The following is an 18478-nucleotide window of genomic DNA, read 5'->3' on the forward strand; positions in this document are numbered from 1 at the left end:
ATTTCTTCTTAATACCTATTTTTAGAGACCAATCTTTATTCCAGGAAAAACCCATGACATTTAATTAATGATAAAATGAATAACTAATGCTATAGACTATGCATTGGGTACTAGAATGAAACCATACTGTTATAGAGTCATGTGATTGAGCGCTGTGTGGCTGCTCGTGGTCAGAGTATTGAGATGTTCGTGTCTGTATTCATTATTATAGTTGGCTTTACCCTGGACTGCTGAATATATAGACAGGTGAATTCAAGTCCATGTGTGTTAGATTTGAGGTCATCTGTATGCTAGTGCACTTTTTAGTTTTAAACATAAAAAAAAATAATGATGATGTTTTGCTGATATTAAATAAAAATAAATAATAAATTGATCAATTGTCACACATTATACATACATTTCTGCATATACATGGTGAAATTATTTATTTTTCACATATCCAGCTAAGCTGGGGTCAGAGTGCAGGGTCAGCCATGATACGGCACCCCTGGAGCAGATAGGTTCAAGGGCCTTGCTCAAGGGCCCAACAGTGGTGTCTTGGTGGTGTTGGGACTTGAACCCCTGACCTTCTGGTCAGTAACCCAGAGCCTTAACTGCTGAGCCACCACTGTACAATGTTTACATTTTTGTCCAATTAAATAAAATTCTCTCTAGAACGAGATCAAATCATTCAATCATCAGCAAATCACAGTTTATGGCTGTAATGTAACTCAAGCCTATTGGCTCTTTAAAAAAAAAGGGGCTAAATACTTCGATACACCACACCCAAACTTCCTGTTTCAATGAGAAATACTGTACATCAACACAAGAGAAAACTGCACCTATCGAATTAATTCACAGGGTCTTTCAGTGTCATAATGTAGATGTTAGATTAAAAACCTTTCATTCAAATACAGACTTGACTGGAACGGTAGGAAGAAATTAAACTGTCAAAACTTTGAGGGTGATGTATATAATTGTAAATTAAAATAAGTTATTATTTTACATTATACAGATTGCACAGCGCATACAAACGCAGCTGGCGTGACATCATGTCTTTAGCGGCTTCCTCACAGTAAACGGCTTTCTGGTGTCCAAGTAAACATGCTATAATTTTACAACCATTCAATCTCCACAGAAATTGTTACTCCACCCTTGCCATAACTTCATAACCGACAGCTCTATATTCTAACATGTTTCGAACGATGGATGTAACATAGTTACTACAGTTTCGGCAAACAGTCATGACTTGCTTGTGAATTGCATCATACTGTGGTAGTTAATGGTAGTTCTATCATACTATGGTAGTTAAGTGAGTTGGTAGTTAATGGTAGTTCTATCATACTATGGTAGTTAAGTGAGTTGGTAGTTAATGGTAGTTCTGTTGTACTATGGTAGTTAAGTGAGTTGGTAGTTAATGGTAGTTCTGTTGTACTATGGTAGTTAAGTGAGTTGGTAGTTAATGGTAGTTCTGTTGTACTATGGTAGTTAAGTGAGTTGGTAGTTAATGGTAGTTCTGTTGTACTATGGTAGTTAAGTGAGTTGGTAGTTAATGGTAGTTCTATCATACTATGGTAGTTAAGTGAGTTGGTAGTTAATGGTAGTTCTGTTGTACTATGGTAGTTAAGTGAGTTGGTAGTTAATGGTAGTTCTATCATACTATGGTAGTTAAGTGAGTTGGTAGTTAATGGTAGTTCTATCATACTATGGTAGTTAAGTGAGTTGGTAGTTAATGGTAGTTCTATCATACTATGGTAGTTAATGGTAGTTCTGTTGTACTATGGTAGTTAAGTGAGTTGGTAGTTAATGGTAGTTCTGTTGTACTATGGCAGTTAAGTGAGTTGGTAGTTAATGGTAGTTCTATCTTACTATGGTAGTTAAGTGAGTTGGTAGTTAATGGTAGTTCTGTTGTACTATGGTAGTTAAGTGAGTTGGTAGTTAATGGTAGTTCTGTTGTACTATGGTAGTTAAGTGAGTTGGTAGTTAATGGTAGTTCTATCATACTATGGTAGTTAAGTGAGTTGGTAGTTAATGGTAGTTCTATCATACTATGGTAGTTAAGTGAGTTGGTAGTTAATGGTAGTTCTATCATACTATGGTAGTTAAGTGAGTTGGTAGTTAATGGTAGTTCTATTGTACTATGGTAGTTAATTGAGTTGGTAGTTCTATCATACTATGGTAGTTAAGTGAGTTGGTAGTTAATGGTAGTTCTATCATACTATGGTAGTTAAGTGAGTTGGTAGTTAATGGTAGTTCTATCATACTATGGTAGTTAAGTGAGTTGGAAGTTAATGGTAGTTCTATCATACTATGGTAGTTAAGTGAGTAGGTAGTTAATGGTAGTTCTATCATACTATGGTAGTTAATGGTAGTTCTAGCGTACTATGGTAGTTAAGTGAGTTGGTAGTTAATGGTAGTTCTATCATACTATGGTAGTTAAGTGAGTTGGTAGTTAATGGTAGTTCTATTGTACTATGGTAGTTAATTGAGTTGGTAGTTCTATCATACTATGGTAGTTAAGTGAGTTGGTAGTTAATAGTAGTTCTATCATACTATGGTAGTTAATTGAGTTGGTAGTTAATGGTAGTTATATCATACTATGGTAGTTAAGTGAGTTGGTAGTTAATGGTAGTTCTATCATACTATGGTAGTTAAGTGAGTTGGTAGTTAATGGTAGTTATATCATACTATGGTAGTTAAGTGAGTTGGTAGTTAATGGTAATTCTATCATACTATGGTAGTTAAGTGAGTTGGTAGTTAATGGTAGTTCTATCATACTATGGTAGTTAAGTGAGTTGGTAGTTCTATTGTAGTATGGTAGTTAAGTGAGTTGGTAGATAATGGTAGTTCTATCATACTATTGTAGTTAAGTGAGTTGGTAGTTCTATTGTAGTATGGTAGTTAAGTGAGTTGGTAGTTAATGGTAGTTCTATCATACTAGGTAGTTAAGTGAGTTGGTAGTTCTATTGTAGTATGGTAGTTAAGTGAGTTGGTAGATAATGGTAGTTCTATCATACTATGGTAGTTAAGTGAGTTGGTAGTTCTATTGTAGTATGGTAGTTAAGTGAGTTGGTAGTTAATGGTAGTTCTATCATACTATGGTAGTTAAGTGAGTTGGTAGTTCTATTGTAGTATGGTAGTTAAGTGAGTTGGTAGTTAATGGTAGTTCTATCATACTATGGTAGTTAAGTGAGTTGGTAGTTCTATTGTAGTATGGTAGTTAAGTGAGTTGGTAGATAATGGTAGTTCTATCATACTATTGTAGTTAAGTGAGTTGGTAGTTAATGGTAGTTCTATTGTACTATGGTAGATAAGTGAGTTGGTAGTTAATGGTAGTTCTAGCGTACTATGGTAGTTAAGTGAGTTGGTAGTTAATGGTAGTTCTATTGTACTATGGTAGTTAAGTGAGTTGGTAGTTAATGGTAGTTCTATCATATTATGGTAGTTATGTGAGTTGGTAGTTAATGGTAGTTAAGTGAGTTGGTAGTTAATGGTAGTTCTATCATACTATGGTAGTTAAGTGAGTTGGTAGTTAATGATAGTTCTATCATACTATGGTAGTTAAGTGAGTTGGTAGTTAATGGTAGTTCTATTGTACTATGGTTGTTAAGTGAGTTAACTACAACATATACCAATAGTGTGAATTTTGAGCAGGGCTATTTATTTGTCAATGGCAGTGGAGGTGCTTGGGAAATCTATTTGAAAGCCGTCATTATTTTTGCAGGTCTGTTTGGTAATGCTAGTGGTATAGAAAATACATACTTCACTTATTTAAAGCTGGGTCAGAAGGAAAGAGCAAGGTGTTTTTAGGCTATTTAATTTATCAGTTTAATTATTATAAACACCCAAAGGACAAAAGAAAAAAAAAGATTATTCACTTTCTTGGGCTAGTGACGATACAAAGTGACTCCCAGGCTTTTGGCACTAATTAAAAGGTGACGACAGCAATTAAGAGATTTATCAGTTTAGACTCTGCACTGAAAAAACAGAGATAAAACAGCAAAGATACATAGCATTTAATTATAATGTAATTAAAAGACTTGTGTGCCTTTCTAATAGTTATCTTGTGCCACAAGTTTCACTCTCTCTTCAACTACAAACAACAATGCTTTAAAAAAAACTTTAAAAAGGGAAATAACTTTACATGATGGACACAATTGAATGAACACATAATGAGGACTCAACTAATTTCAACATTCAATTGCTAGGCTGTCCTCACAGTCTGCCAAATAACTGAAGATTGTTGAGGGTGGATTTATTCCCCAAGCCAAAAATCACCATGACAGGCATTTTGCTGGCCAGCTCTGAGGAGATTTTCGAAGAGAAGTTCAAAAAAAGTGAGTTCTGGTCAGAGTGCTACACAGGATAAACCACTAAGTGCAGTCTCCGAGCCAGTGTGAAAATGATCAAAGTAAAGAGAAGTGTGTGTAGCCATATGACTCATTTACAAATGTCTAATTGAATTGCACAGTGCCCAAATCAACATGGGTGGAAATTGTCAGAGAGAGAAAGACAGAGAGTAAATAAGTCAGGGAGAGAGATAATAAATATGCAAACACAAGTTTGGTTGTTTAGATAATAAAAATGTCCCACAGCAATGAGATTAACTGGAGAGTAAATGCAGAGGTTTGTATATCTCCTGTATATTTTTTCTCTTAAAGGAATATTCCGGGTTCAATGCAAGTTAAGCTCAATCGACAGCCATTGAGGCATAATATTGACTACCACAAAAATGCATTTAGACTCGTCCGTCCTTTTTTAATCAAGGTTACAGTAAGGCACTTACAATTGTGAATGGGGCCGATGTGAAGCTTATAATTTGATAAAAAATACTTCCATTAATTATTCTGATAAAGCTTGTGTATTACTTGAGTTGTACAGTTGTTTAAATTATAATGTTTACAGTCATTTTATGGCTTTAGGGTTTGTTGACCATCGTCGTGGTAACAACATTTAAAATTTTACTATAACTTTAAACAAAAAAGGTTAGTAAGTGATTTTATCAAACTAAAATCAAGTTAACACACACATTGTTTAAGTCTTGCTGCTATACATTTGAAACGGTGAATATTTTAACGTTCTAAAATTGGCCCCATTCACTTCCATTGTAAGGGCCTCACTTATAACCTAAATTGTAGCTTTTTTTAAAAAAAGGAGGGGCAAGTCAAAATACATTTTTGTGGTTATTAACATTATGCCACAAATGCTGTTGACTGAACATATACTGTATTGAACCGGGATACTCCTTTAAGAAAAAGACCCAGTTATCTCACATTTGTCTACTATAGAGTTTCAGAGAATATCTCAGCAATGTCTCAAACTGTGAAGAAACCGAAGTCTGCAAGACATTTTAATATAAACTCAAACATTTCTCATCAGATTCTTCCAAAACAAAATTATTTGAGCTATCCACAATTATTTTAAAGCTATATTTTCCATAGGTCTATTCAATCCATACACCTAGTGGTTTTATGTCTTTGTAAGCAATACGAACGCTTTGGGTGAGAAACAGATACAAGTTTAAGTCCATATTAAACTATCCATTTAAACCCTCAGAACTGTGAGCAAGCAACTTCTGAGCAAAAACCTTTTTCTTTGAACTGCAGAATCAACAAAGGATTACCAAATTCTACGTGATATAAAATTGTTTACCAAAAAAGATTTTCATAACAACATAATGCACATAATAGCAATACAAAGTGAACTCCTTTAAAGTTGAAGTCCAACTAGCACAGATGGACATAAACATTACCATAATGTGTCATTAACAATAACATATGTCTGTCTCAGCAACAATTTATTTTCTATCAGAAACAAACAATAGCCGTAGGGTGACTATTGCACCTGTAGTGTTTGGCTAATCTTATAAACATGCACTGACAGCTCCTGCTTACAGACCGGAAAACAAACTGGAAAATGTATTCAAGTCAAAGCTGGAAAAGCACCTCATTCATATGAGAAATGTCTTCCTATAGTAAGAATATCACTCGGGGTCAAGTACACATCTGGATTTGAGCAGACTGATTGTTATGCAGGCTGAGGAAACAAGTAGGGAAGACAAAGAAATCAAATCTTGAATGAATTATTACTGAGCATTTCACCTTGCAAGTTTCTCCTTTACAAAGTCTGAGAGCAATCAATTCACTCAGTTATACCATCTTGTTTGTTTTAGCCTATTGTTGTTATGCATGAGAACTCTTTGGCTGCAGCGGGTGGAAATTGCTGTCTCTCACTGAATCCTGATCAACCGGCGGTACAATAAAGCTTTTTATGGATTCTTGATTAATTATTTTTCTGCACAATTCATTTTCTGTTTGAACTTCATAAATCTTTGATCAGTCAAGCCAACTTTAAATGACCCCCTGCTTTTGCTACACTCTTATTCACCTCTTATTAAAGAGTGTCATCATGAAAAATGTATTTATCCTAAATCTTTTGAAATAAAAGTGTACAATGTACTAAAACATACTACTGCATATACAGATGTTTCACATCTGAAAAGCAGTGACCAGCAGTGACTGATTTCAGTGGAATTGGAAACAGTAGGTTGACTTTTCTCAAAGTCTTTTTAGCAGGTCAGTTCACTTGGCAGCCATCTTTGGAATTCTCATGGGCAGCTATTTTTCAAGGTAAACAAGTGGCATACCGGTGCTGCTCCTATCTACTTGAATGGGGAAAGGCCGAAATCCCCAAAACTGTTGGTCAAGATTACGATCAAAGTACATATTTCAAATCAGCAGTAAAATATGACTACACTGGTATCATAAATTGTGCTTCTTTACCTCAGATAACAATAAAAAACTAACTCTTCCCGGCTAATATAGCTAATGCGCATACGCGTTCTCGAGTTAATTGACAGGCGATGTCTATATCTAAAAGGTGATTGCTCGTTTACCTGTAAAGGTACGGTCACACGTACCTTTGAGCAGCGAAATTCCATGGGCAAAATACAGTCATCTTAATGGGAATCTACGCAATCGTGAAGTTCCCGGGTGGACTTCCGATGGCGAAGAATTTCCTTGCGCTGATTTGACCTCGAGTTGATGTGAAAGTGGTGTGGTGAACTTTGACAGCCGAAATCGCCACGTTGACCAATGGGAAGTTACTTGGTTTGGCGGTGACCTCTGTGTGGCCTGTGCTTCGTAAACAACTACACTGAATATCCAAAAGGGATATAATTATAGTGGTGAAGTTTTAACTGAACTCTTTTTAACTTAAGTCTTACTAAGTATAAATTGCAGCATTAAAAAAGGCTGTTTGACAATTATATTTTTGCTGGTTTCACACACACTCAAGGTCCACCCCCGCCGTCTTCACGCCCATTGTACAAAGGTGCCTCAGTTTGTTCCAGGCAGACAGAAGATACCCTAACCCCACCCCCACCTTCACCCTAATCCTAACCATATAGAGCATATAAGTCTGAGGAGCCTCCCAGGAACAACATATGGCAACCTTCCCCCATCACGCATCTTTGCCTGTGGAATTTCTTTGAGAAGGTATGTGTGACTGTGCTTTAAGATGGGACTGTGCTTTTTCTCCCTAATTTGGCATGCCCAATTACCATTGCACTCTAGGTCCTCGTGGGGTGTAGTGACTCGCATCAACCTGGGTGGCGGAGGACGAATCCCAGTTACCTCCGTGTCTGAAACAGTCAATCCGCTCATCTTATCACATGGCTTATTGGATGCTTTACCTCGGAAATCTAGCGCATGTTGAGGCTTCACGTTATTCTTTGCGGCATCCATGCACAACTCACCACGTGCCCCACTGAAAAATGAGAACCACATTAATAGAATCCTTAATAGAATAGAATCCTTTATTTTGGTCACACATTATACACACAGTTTTTTGCATATATACAGTGAAATGTATTAGTTTTCACATATCCCAGCTAAGCTGGGGTCAGAGTGCAGGGTCAGCCATGATACGGAGCCCCTGGAGCAGATAGGGTTAAGGGCCTTGCTCAACAGTGGCATCTTGGTGGTGCTGGGGCTTGAACCCCCAACCTTCTGGTCAGTAACCCTGAGCCTCAACCACTGAGCCACCATTATAGCGACCACAAGGAGGATGACCCAACATGACTCTACCCACCATAACAACCGGCCAATTGGTTGCTTAGGAAGCCCAATTGGGTACTTGAGTCACTCAGCACACCTTGGATTCGAACTTACGACTCCAGATGTGGTAGACAGCATCTTTACTTGCTGAACTACACAGGCCCTTGTTTTTTTAATTATTCTAAACACAACGAAATCCGAAACACTGCCCCCAGTGACCAAAGTGGTAACTGTTGTTGGGCATATTGGCATGATATCTCCATTTTCCAGATAAAATGTCCATGGAGGGGCACCAAAAGCGAGTTGTGAAGAATATTTTAATCTGTAAAGGCTTTAATACAGTGCAGGGGAATGTGAAATGAGGAAATCGGGTCTTCCATGCTGCTGATGCAACTCGCTTCCAGTCGCACACACAGAGGACGGTAAACACATTCACAAAAGACCCTTTGTTGAAGCTATAGGCAACAATAACATCTGGTTTCTGATCATCCCCAACTTTCTGGTGTCATCTAGATGATTGCCTACATTTACAAATCAATGGAACTTATTTTGGAGGGGTTCCATGCTGTTAAGTGGGGGGAGGGGTGTTGCTGTCCTTTTCTGCATATTGTGGCCTGCTTTGGCATATCACAGCACCGTTTTGCGGCCCATTTGCCATAATGCGGCTGCCCGATTCAGTTTAAGGTGGCCCATTCGGCCCTGTTTTGCGGCCGGCCCCTGATATATTAAAGTTATTAGAGGCACATTTTATTTATTTAAAGGTGCAGAAAGTAATTTATTCTTTATGTAAAAAAGACCAATATGAAGATATACTGTCACCTAGAGGTGTGGATGTAGCATCATGCAAAAACAAGAATTCTGGTTACCAACGTCATTGTAAAACTATGGCACATTGATTATGAACGTATTACCATGCATAATATTACAGATGTGTCTCGGTTTAATTTTTTTAATAACCTGATTTTGAGCAGTAATGACACCCCTTCTGTCCTAACCTGTTTTTGACTTCTTGTGACCCTAATATTACATCAATCTCCGTGGGGAGAACTGCTGGAGGTCAGCCAGCCTGTGAATCTTCGATTACAAACAACCTCCAAATGAACCTGAGCATCCACACAGCATATAGACCGCTGTTCTACACTTCTCTATTGTAACACATCTCCCCATCCAATCACTCTACCGCACCCTCGGACACGGGGTGCGTTAAACTGATCCTCATTCCCAAATCTGGGGCACTGGTGTAGCCGACTCACAGACAGCCGTGACAGATTTAACAATAAAAGATTAAATGTGAGAGGGACGAAAAGCACACCTCAAACATTTTCAAACAGACACACACAAGACTTAATACCCATGAGCGTAGCTCAATACAAGGGTTGGAATGTAAACATGCTGCCAAAAGTTGTATATATGCCAATCATGGTATATAAAATTATGGATATTTTCAAACTTTTAGCCTCTAATCTCGGGAGCTGCCCCTGTCTTTTCATGTGTTTATGTGGAAAGTAAACAAAAAGAGAATGTGCCGACGTTGTGTTTCTTTACAGAAATAATCATAACCAAAACTGAACTGAAATATACGTTAAACTACTTTAGAGAAGTTAGCCATAGATTAAATTGACAATGCAAAACGGCATGTCTGAAAGCTCTTAATAAAGCCTGGGTAGCTCAGCAAGTAAAGATGCTCACTACCACCCCTGGAGTTTGCGAGTTCGAATCCAGGGCATGCTAAGTGACCCCAGCCAGGTCTCCCAAGCAACCTAATTGGCCCGGTTGCTAGGGAGGGCAGAGTCACATGGAGTAACCTCCCCGTGGTCGCTATAATGTGGTTTGCTCTCGGTGGGGCGCGTGGTGAGTTGTGCGTGGATGCTTCGGTGGATGACGTGAAGCCTTCACATGCGCTAGGCCTCCGCAGTAACGCGCTCAACAAGCCACATGATAAGATACGGAGGCAACTGAGATTCGTCTTCCGCCACTCGGATTGAGGTGAGTCACTATGCCACCATGAGGACTTAGAGTGCATTGGAAACTGGCCATTCCAAATTGGTGAGAAAAAGGGGAGAAATCCAAAAATAAATAAAGAAATCAATTAATAAGCTATGAAAGGTGAAGTATTACACTAATTTTACCATGCTTGAGGGCCATTTTACTCCACTTTTTGTGTCTAAAACACTCAATTCAATGGTTAAATCTGCCAGAGGTCCCATAATGACTAGTATCACCTTTAAAGGAAAGTTCCAGGTTTAATAAAAGTTATAATGTTTATTACAACAAAAATACAAGAATATTTCAGCTCTGTACATCTATACAATGCAAGTAAATGGTGGCCAGAACTTTGAAGCTCCAAAAAGCAGCATAAAAGTAATCCATAAGACTCCAAAGCTTAATATATGTCTTCTGAAGTGATATGATAGGTGTGGGTGAGAAATAGATTAATATTTAAGTACTTTTTTTACTATAAATTCTCCTCCCTGACCAGTAGGTGGTGATATGCATGAAGAATGTGAATCACCAAAACAAAAGAAGAAGAATGTGAATGCGAGATTTATAGTAAAAAAAAGGACTCAAATATTGATCTGTTTCTCAACCAAACTTATCATATAGCTTTCAACCACTGGTGTCGTATATATTAAGTTTTATGCTGCCGTTTATGTGCTTTTTGAGCTTAAAAGTTCTGGCCACCATTCACCATTCACTTACATTGTATGGACCAATAGACCTGATATATTCTTCTAATATCTTTGTTTGTGTTCTACAGATGAAAGAAAGTCATACACATCTGGGATGGCATGAGGGTAAATGAGAGTATATGATGACAGAATTTAAATTTTTGAATAAACTATCCTTTTAATTTACAATCCTCAATGTTTCAAAAGTATAGCTCCAAGATGTAAACATTATATGTGTTAACATGATTTTAATGTCATAAAATAAGGGATTTACTTACATTAGGGCATTTACTATAACTCTCGTTGTCATGGCAATGAAGTTGTTATAGTAAATATAACTTTACACATATAAAGTTTGTAAGTGATTTTGTAAGTGATAAAATCATATTAACACAAATAATGTTTACATCTTGTGGCTATAGTTTTGAAAATGTGTGTATGTTAGCATTTATGGATTGGCCCCATTCACTTTCAAGCCTTTGTGTAACTGTGATTTTTGCTTCTTTTTTTCAATAAACGAGGGATGACTTCAAATTATTTATTGTTGAAATCAACATTATGCCAAAAATTCTGTCAATTGATCTTGACGTAAATTGAGACTGGAAGAGTCCTTAAATATACATAATATCATGGTCTGTTCGAATACTCGATTCTAAACGGCTGGAATGCATGCGGTCCATTCAACTGTTGAATGCACAAGTAGTTCTGGTCAGTTTTAATCACCGTTCAATATTAATGTGCTCTTTGTTACCATAGAAACATAACATTATCTGTATCTTGTATCTGTCTGGCAAGGCGATACAATATGATTTAAACTGTACGCTGTTATGTGTATGTTATGTACTGAAGTGCCTATATTAGAACCTGATTTAGAACAGGCAGAGCTGCAGATCCAAAATGGCCATTATATAAAATGAACTTTTATTTTTTATTCTTACAGTCATATTTGCGCTGCAAGAAATATATTACAGCTGTAACTAATAAATTCTGGTATGTGACCATGATACAAGCAGGATAATCCATGGCTAAGTGTGCGTTAAATGATTTTAAATGCACTTCGCTTTGTGTCGGGTGGTTCTTCGCCTCCACGTAGTGCATTTAAAATCATTTAATGCACACCTAGCCGTGGATTATCTCTTATGTATAATGTGCAATCACACAGGTTTATCTGCATTTTGCAGCTTCGAAAGCTGCTCATCCCATCAGAATTTACAGTTATAACTCTCCGTTTTATAATTGTAGCTTTCTTTTTCTCCAAGGGCCTGTTGAAAGGCTTTATTATGTGAACGATGTTACATTGGTATAATGTTTATTATATGCACAGACCCATAACAAGAGTATGAAAAAACAAAACACTTGATGTGAAGGAGTGGTGATTGTCTATAGAGATAAGAGAGAGAGAGAGAGAGAGAGAGCAGAAATGTTGACATAATACGGTGAGATGAAAAATGAGCCGTACACGAAAAAGGGCTTGAAATATTGTAATATGACAAAAGACTCTAAAGCCCTATAATGACAATGACATGATATTGAGAAAAAGGAAAACCATCACAAATCCTGAATTATGTATAGAAGTGCCAGAGGGACAAGAGAAGAAAAGGATGAGAGGATGAGAGGAGATTGAGTTTGAATAGATGATATGTCAAAGGAAGAATTGACAGATATAAAGAAATGGAAAATGAAAGAGGAAGAGAGGCTCGGCCTTATAGTCCCAGCATGCTCGGCTAGGTCACAGTGCTGTAACCCGAGTGGGAGTGAGATTGTGCTGAATCAGATGCCATCGCTGAAGGTGACCCTCCATCCCTCTTTTCCCTCCCCCTTTCCTCTCCAACCTCTTACACAACATTTTCCAAATGTTTTCTTTCTTTTTCAAACAAATAGTCCACCCAAAATGAAAATTCTGGCAAATTCAGACCTTTCCATTTTCATTGCACCCCCACCTCCTTATCCTTCACTCCTTCTTGCTCCTCTATTTCTCCCACTACCTCCCTCCTCGACCTCCTCTTCCTTCCCTCGCTTCTCTCCTCTACACCACTTGATATTGATCCTTGCATATCCTTGCCTCTCTCCTCCTCACCCTCAGTGCAGCCTCTAGCTCAAGGCTGTGTGTGGTTCTCTTGTAACAATTTTACAGCGACACGCTTATACCCTGCTATCAATATCTATATAGCGGGGACTGATCCATCACTGCTCAGATTTGGTGTTGTTTCCAGCAACAGACCTGTCAAGGACCATTTGGTCTGGATAATGAAGCGAGAGGGACGATGGTCCAGGTATTGACTCTTAGGTTAAATAGTAGGAAGAAAAAGAACAATACAATCTCAATAGTACCACTCTTCACTGACCCATGTTAAGATATAAGTGTTCAAACAGTTTCACTGATTTGTGTTGTGTTTTTCTAAGGGATGTTCCTGCTTTTGGACTTTCTTGTAAGGGAATGTTGTCCAGTGTCATTATTGTAAACGTAAAAAAATTTTAACTAAAGATTACAATTTGGAAATTGTCTCATCGTTTTCTCACCTTTTTTCTGCAGAACACAAATATGATTTTTAGAAGAATATTTCAGCTCTGTTGGTCCATACAATGCAAGTGGATGGGTGCCAAAAGTTTGTCGCTCCAAAAAGCACATAAAGGTATCATAAAAGTACTCAATATGACCCGAGTGTTTTGATCCATATCTTCAGAAGTGATATGATAGGTGTGGGTGAAAAACAGATCAATATTTAAGTCATTTTTGCTAGAAATTCTTCTCCTCACCCAGTAGGGGGCAATATGCATGAAGAATGGGAATAGCCAAAAACACAAGAAGAAAAATGTGAAAGTGAAAGTGGAGATTGACTGAGCAGGGAGGAGAATTTATAGTAAACAAAAAAAAAGTGACTTACATATTTTTCTGTTTCTCACTCACACCTATAATATTACTTTTGAAGACATGGATTTAACCACTGGAGTCTTACTTTCATGCTGAATTATGATATTTTTGGAGCTTTATTATTTTGGCACCCATTCACTTGCATTGTATGGCACTACGGAGCAGAGAATTTCTTCTAATAATCTTTATTTAAGTTCAGCAGATGAAAGAAAGTCATCTACAGCTGGAATGGCATGAGGGTGAGTAAATGATGAAAGAATTTTCATTTTTGGGTGAACTGTTTCTTTAAGTGTGAAAATTCACATGTAAAAAAAAAAGATAAAAGAACTATGAGGAGAAGGTTGTCACTGACTAATGACTTAAATTTGAATCTATTCTTCACACAAAGCTACCTCAAAAGACATTGAAAATAAGTAGTTTTGACTACTTTTATAGTATGTTGATGTTTTTTTTTTTTTTGTCTTTTGCAGCTTAAGTGCCCCTGATAACTGTATGCTTTTATTGTATGAATATAAGCAGTGTGAACATTCCTCAAAATATCATTTTTAGATTTCTACATAAGATCCAACATGATCACACAAGAAGTCAGCATGTTGTTTCCAACAGTTCCAGTACTCTAGAATCAGCCACATTATTAAGATTCACCAAAAAGCAGCATCTGCTATCAGACATTTTTGCATCGGCTGCAGTATACCTTCCCCTGTGGTGCAACTGGAAGTACATTGTGATGGCAGTGTGGGGGACCTGGGTTCAGATCCTACATTGAAACCAAGAAGTAACCATGATTGCATAATCAGTGATGAGTGTGATTCAAAAGTTGCATTTTTACCTCTAACGTTACATTTTTAGTCCACCAATGGTTCATTTTAGGTTTGGGTTGGGTACTTAGTTTATTACACATGTATTCCTCACACAGAGCTCACACGTGCCCATACACCCAACAACAGTTATTGCTTTGGCCATTGGGGGCAGTGTTTAGAATTTCAGTCCGATTTTAGCTAAAGAAAATTCAACCGACTGTTTCCGATTTCACGGTGAGATCAGTCTGAGAAAATCAAACAGGATTAGAACTACAATAAGTTGTTGATAGTGTAAATTATGGCAGAATTTAAATAATAGTTTTAGATGAATTAAAGGGGTAGACTTTTAAAGTTTCTAGTCTACTGCCTTCACGTTTGCAGTTTGGCATCCCATTCTTTGAGAATGACCTTTACAATATCTCGCAGTTACAGGACTGACTGATATAGACTCAAACAGACACTCGAGAGACTGATTGATCGAGCTCAAAAAGATTAGCAGATAGATTGTGATGTTGTAAGGCAAACATTGAGCTCACAGAAGCAGAACTGTCTTGCAGTGCTGTCCTACACCAGCAAGGGTAAACTGCAGTATGTCTCTCTCCACACATCTCTCTCTCCTTCAAGCACACCTTTTAACACCTTGAATATGCATGAAGTGAGGTGTGGACTGTGCATATAATCACACAATTAATCTCCACACACAGTACATGCTCTGCGCAGAGGATCGGAATCATCTCATTAGCAGACGCTCAGCTATCAGATCAACTCGAATGAAGATCAGACAGGTTCAATAAGATGATTATAAGTTAATTGAGCAGAAACTGGATTGGTACTATAGCAGAAATTGAGAGGGTGAAGAGAGACTAGTGTTGGTACATTCAGGACTATATGTTCACACATACAGAGCCTGAAGTGTGAAGTAAGTGTTTCTCCTGGGTTCTAGACACATCAGATTGGTAATATTGCAATTGTTGCTTTCTTTCTCACCATTCTTTCTGTACTGCCCATACTTAATGAATGATTCATAACAGTAGAATAACCTTGACTGCTCTATGAGCCTACAGTGATGCACTGGTGAAGTCTGGTCACAACATTCATTATTCCAGAAGTACATCAGCACAGACACACCCTGTTCACTCACACACACACCTCAAGAACTCCAGTATCTCTTTCTTTAACACGTACACCAGTGACTTAAAACTTAAGCTACATTTATATGAAGTTAGAAGTTGTATAAATGCATTCACACTTTTTTTAAGGAGTCACTCAAACCTGCAAATGTGTCTAAAAATGATCAGCAAACTGTTTGTCTCATATCCATGTGACAAAACAACAACCTGACTAGCATAAACAGTGTAAGGGGCCGTTCACACCGAACGCTTTTTTGCATCGGTCTGTGCTGTTTTTTAAATTGTTTACCAATATAAACATGCGCTAGACTGACATCTGTAACCGTCTCGTTGTTTTTTAGCATCTAGCGCAGCAGCGCCATGTTTTTAGATGCCATGTCACATTAAAAAGAACTTCAACTGTTAAAGAAACATCGAAAATGCGGATATGTTTTCATTTTACGGTCCCTAGTGTTTTCACTTGCATAAGTTTAGCCTATGTTTTTAGTAGATAAAAAAAACCATGAAGCTCCATAGTTTTGATACTTTACAGAGTCATGATGACTGTCTTTTGACAGTGCCTCAGCCATCAAAATTTAAGGAGTAAGTCAATGACATGAAGCGTTGGCCCAAAGTTAGCTATGTTGATATCATCACAAACTACTAAGAGTTGTTATGACAGCCAACAACTGCACAAGTTGAATCTGAATAATTTTCTCTCAAACTAACTAAAAAAAAAAAAAGGGTTTTCTCCATCTGCATCGCTCATTTTGGTGGTTTTTACATTGCTTCTTCTGAAGACCAGAACCAGAAAACAGTCCAGTGGCAATCAGAATCATCATGGTGTCACCCAGTGGTTGGTCAGGAAAACTGTGATCCATGATACTGCACCAGCTATACTTTTTTAGTGCAACTATGCATTCAGTGTGAACGGCCCCTTACGCTGATGGCACATCTTGTTCATCCCTCAGATGTCTATTTGATTTGTGTTTACATCTGGAAGACATATTTTTCACATGATGATCTGGGGGAGCTTCAGCGAGGCTGGAATCGGACAGACTCATCTTTGAAGGATACATTAATCAAGCCACGTACAAGGTTATCCTGGAAGAAAACTTGCTTCCTTCTACTCTGACAATGTTCCCCAACTCTCAGGATTGGTTTTTCCAGCAGGACAATGCTCCATGCCACACAGCCAGGTCAATCAATGTGTGGATGAAGGACCACCAGATCAAGACCCTATCATGGCCAGCCCAATCCCCAGACCTGAACCCCATTGAAATCCTCTGGAATGTGATCAAGAGGAAGATGGATGGCCACAAGCCATCAAACAAAGCCGAGCTGCTTGAATTTTTGCGCCAGGAGTGGCATAAAGTCACCCAACAGCAATGTGAAAGACTGGTACAGAGCATGCCAAGATGCATGAAAGTTATTCCACCAAATATTGATTTCTGAACACGTCCTAAATTAAAACATTAGTATTGTGTTGAATATGAAAAGTATTGTGTAAAATGAATATTAACTTGTTTTCTTTGCATTGTTCAATGTCTGAAAACACTGCATATATGTTTATTTGGAATGTGGGAGAAATGTTGTCAGTACTTTATGGAATAAAACAAAAAATGTAATTTTGCTCAACCACATATAAATAGTAAATCCAGATCTCTTAAAAGTTACCTCATAAAGTAAAAAGATACATTAGTAAAAATAACTAATTATGGAAAATAAAATATATTTATAAATGTATGCTATATTAAATGATGGTGTGTGTGAAAACTAATCAGAGAATCAATAGTCTATATGCTATGTACAGACAAATGTTGTAATTTGACAATAACCAAGTCAACACATCTTTCATCTTCCCTCCCACACCCACATTTACAGTCTAACATTCAGACAACACTGTGATATTTGCAGAAAACACTCACCTGCACTGTCGCTGACATACACACATTCTTTTCAAGCAATTTAGCCGTTCATAGATCATCCGTTTAAACGCGTCTATATACATTGATCCGGCAAAAATAAATTTGACCCCGATGGTCAAATTCCTAATGAAAAAATCCTAAATGTTAATTATTTAAAAAGTTATTCTTGATATTTGCAACTTTATACGCCTTAAAAAAGACTGTTTTCTATAGAGAATACTGTAATCTGTGTGTCTATGCCCAGCGCAGAAGAGATGCGCACACCAGACGATTGATTTGGACACTGTAGTGTACATCTGGGAACGGGACCCGTGATGATCCGCAGGGGGTGGGAGGGTGACTGCAAATCGGACAGCACTTCTGCACTCCAAAGCGACAGCGACTTAATAACGACAGTAATAACTTCTGTTCTGAACAAACTGAATAGCTTCTTTGTATTTTCTTGGTATAAGCGCAATAAATTATGTTTTCATTGCAACATTTGGAATCAATGACAGATTTATCGGAGCCAAAATCTTACCTTCATAGTTATCGCTTTCTCCTCATCGTGTTTCCCGGGTCGTGTTTTATCCGCGTAATTTGTTTCAGTTGTTGAATAAATGCGTGGATCGGTTACATTACAGCAGTTAGTCTGAGAGTGGCTTCTCACGGCGCTCAATAGCTCGTACACGGCGACAGTATCGATTATGAACTGGAGGGCAGTGTCACAGATGTCCGGTGCATTTCACGGCGCCCGTGAAGGCATGCTGCGGAAAAACGATGCACTCCACCGGTCCAAATCACATCTCGCGCACTGGCGCACAGTTCAATATCCCCAGACATAGGCAATAAGCAAAGAACACTGTAATAAAGGTAAGATGCGATATTGGAAGCGCGGTGGGGAGGGAAATATACAGGGGAAGAACCGCCCCTTGTGTAAACGAACTAGGTAGTTTGCCAGTTTTGCTCAGGTCGAGGGAGAGATGCGGGCAGGTGAAATGTGAGAGGATTGAAGGGGGTGGGGGTATTTATATTTTAGTGTTTTTGTGTTCACATGTTGCACAATTCTACACTGAAAAGTAAAA

General features: G+C 37.9%; 1 protein-coding gene across 1 annotated transcript in view; it reads right to left on the reverse strand.

Moving 5' to 3' along the window:
* Window positions 1-18139, reverse strand: part of LOC127631120 (membrane-associated guanylate kinase, WW and PDZ domain-containing protein 1-like) — a 97473-nt gene extending 79334 nt beyond the window's left edge. Inside the window, 1 exon segment of the mRNA XM_052109112.1 lies at window positions 17935-18139. The gene's annotated coding sequence lies outside the window, so the exon portion shown is untranslated.
* Between the last annotated feature and the right edge of the window lie 339 nt (window positions 18140-18478).

Source organism: Xyrauchen texanus, chromosome 37, assembly GCF_025860055.1.
Source record: "Xyrauchen texanus isolate HMW12.3.18 chromosome 37, RBS_HiC_50CHRs, whole genome shotgun sequence".
NCBI classification, from domain to species: Eukaryota; Metazoa; Chordata; class Actinopteri; order Cypriniformes; family Catostomidae; genus Xyrauchen; species Xyrauchen texanus.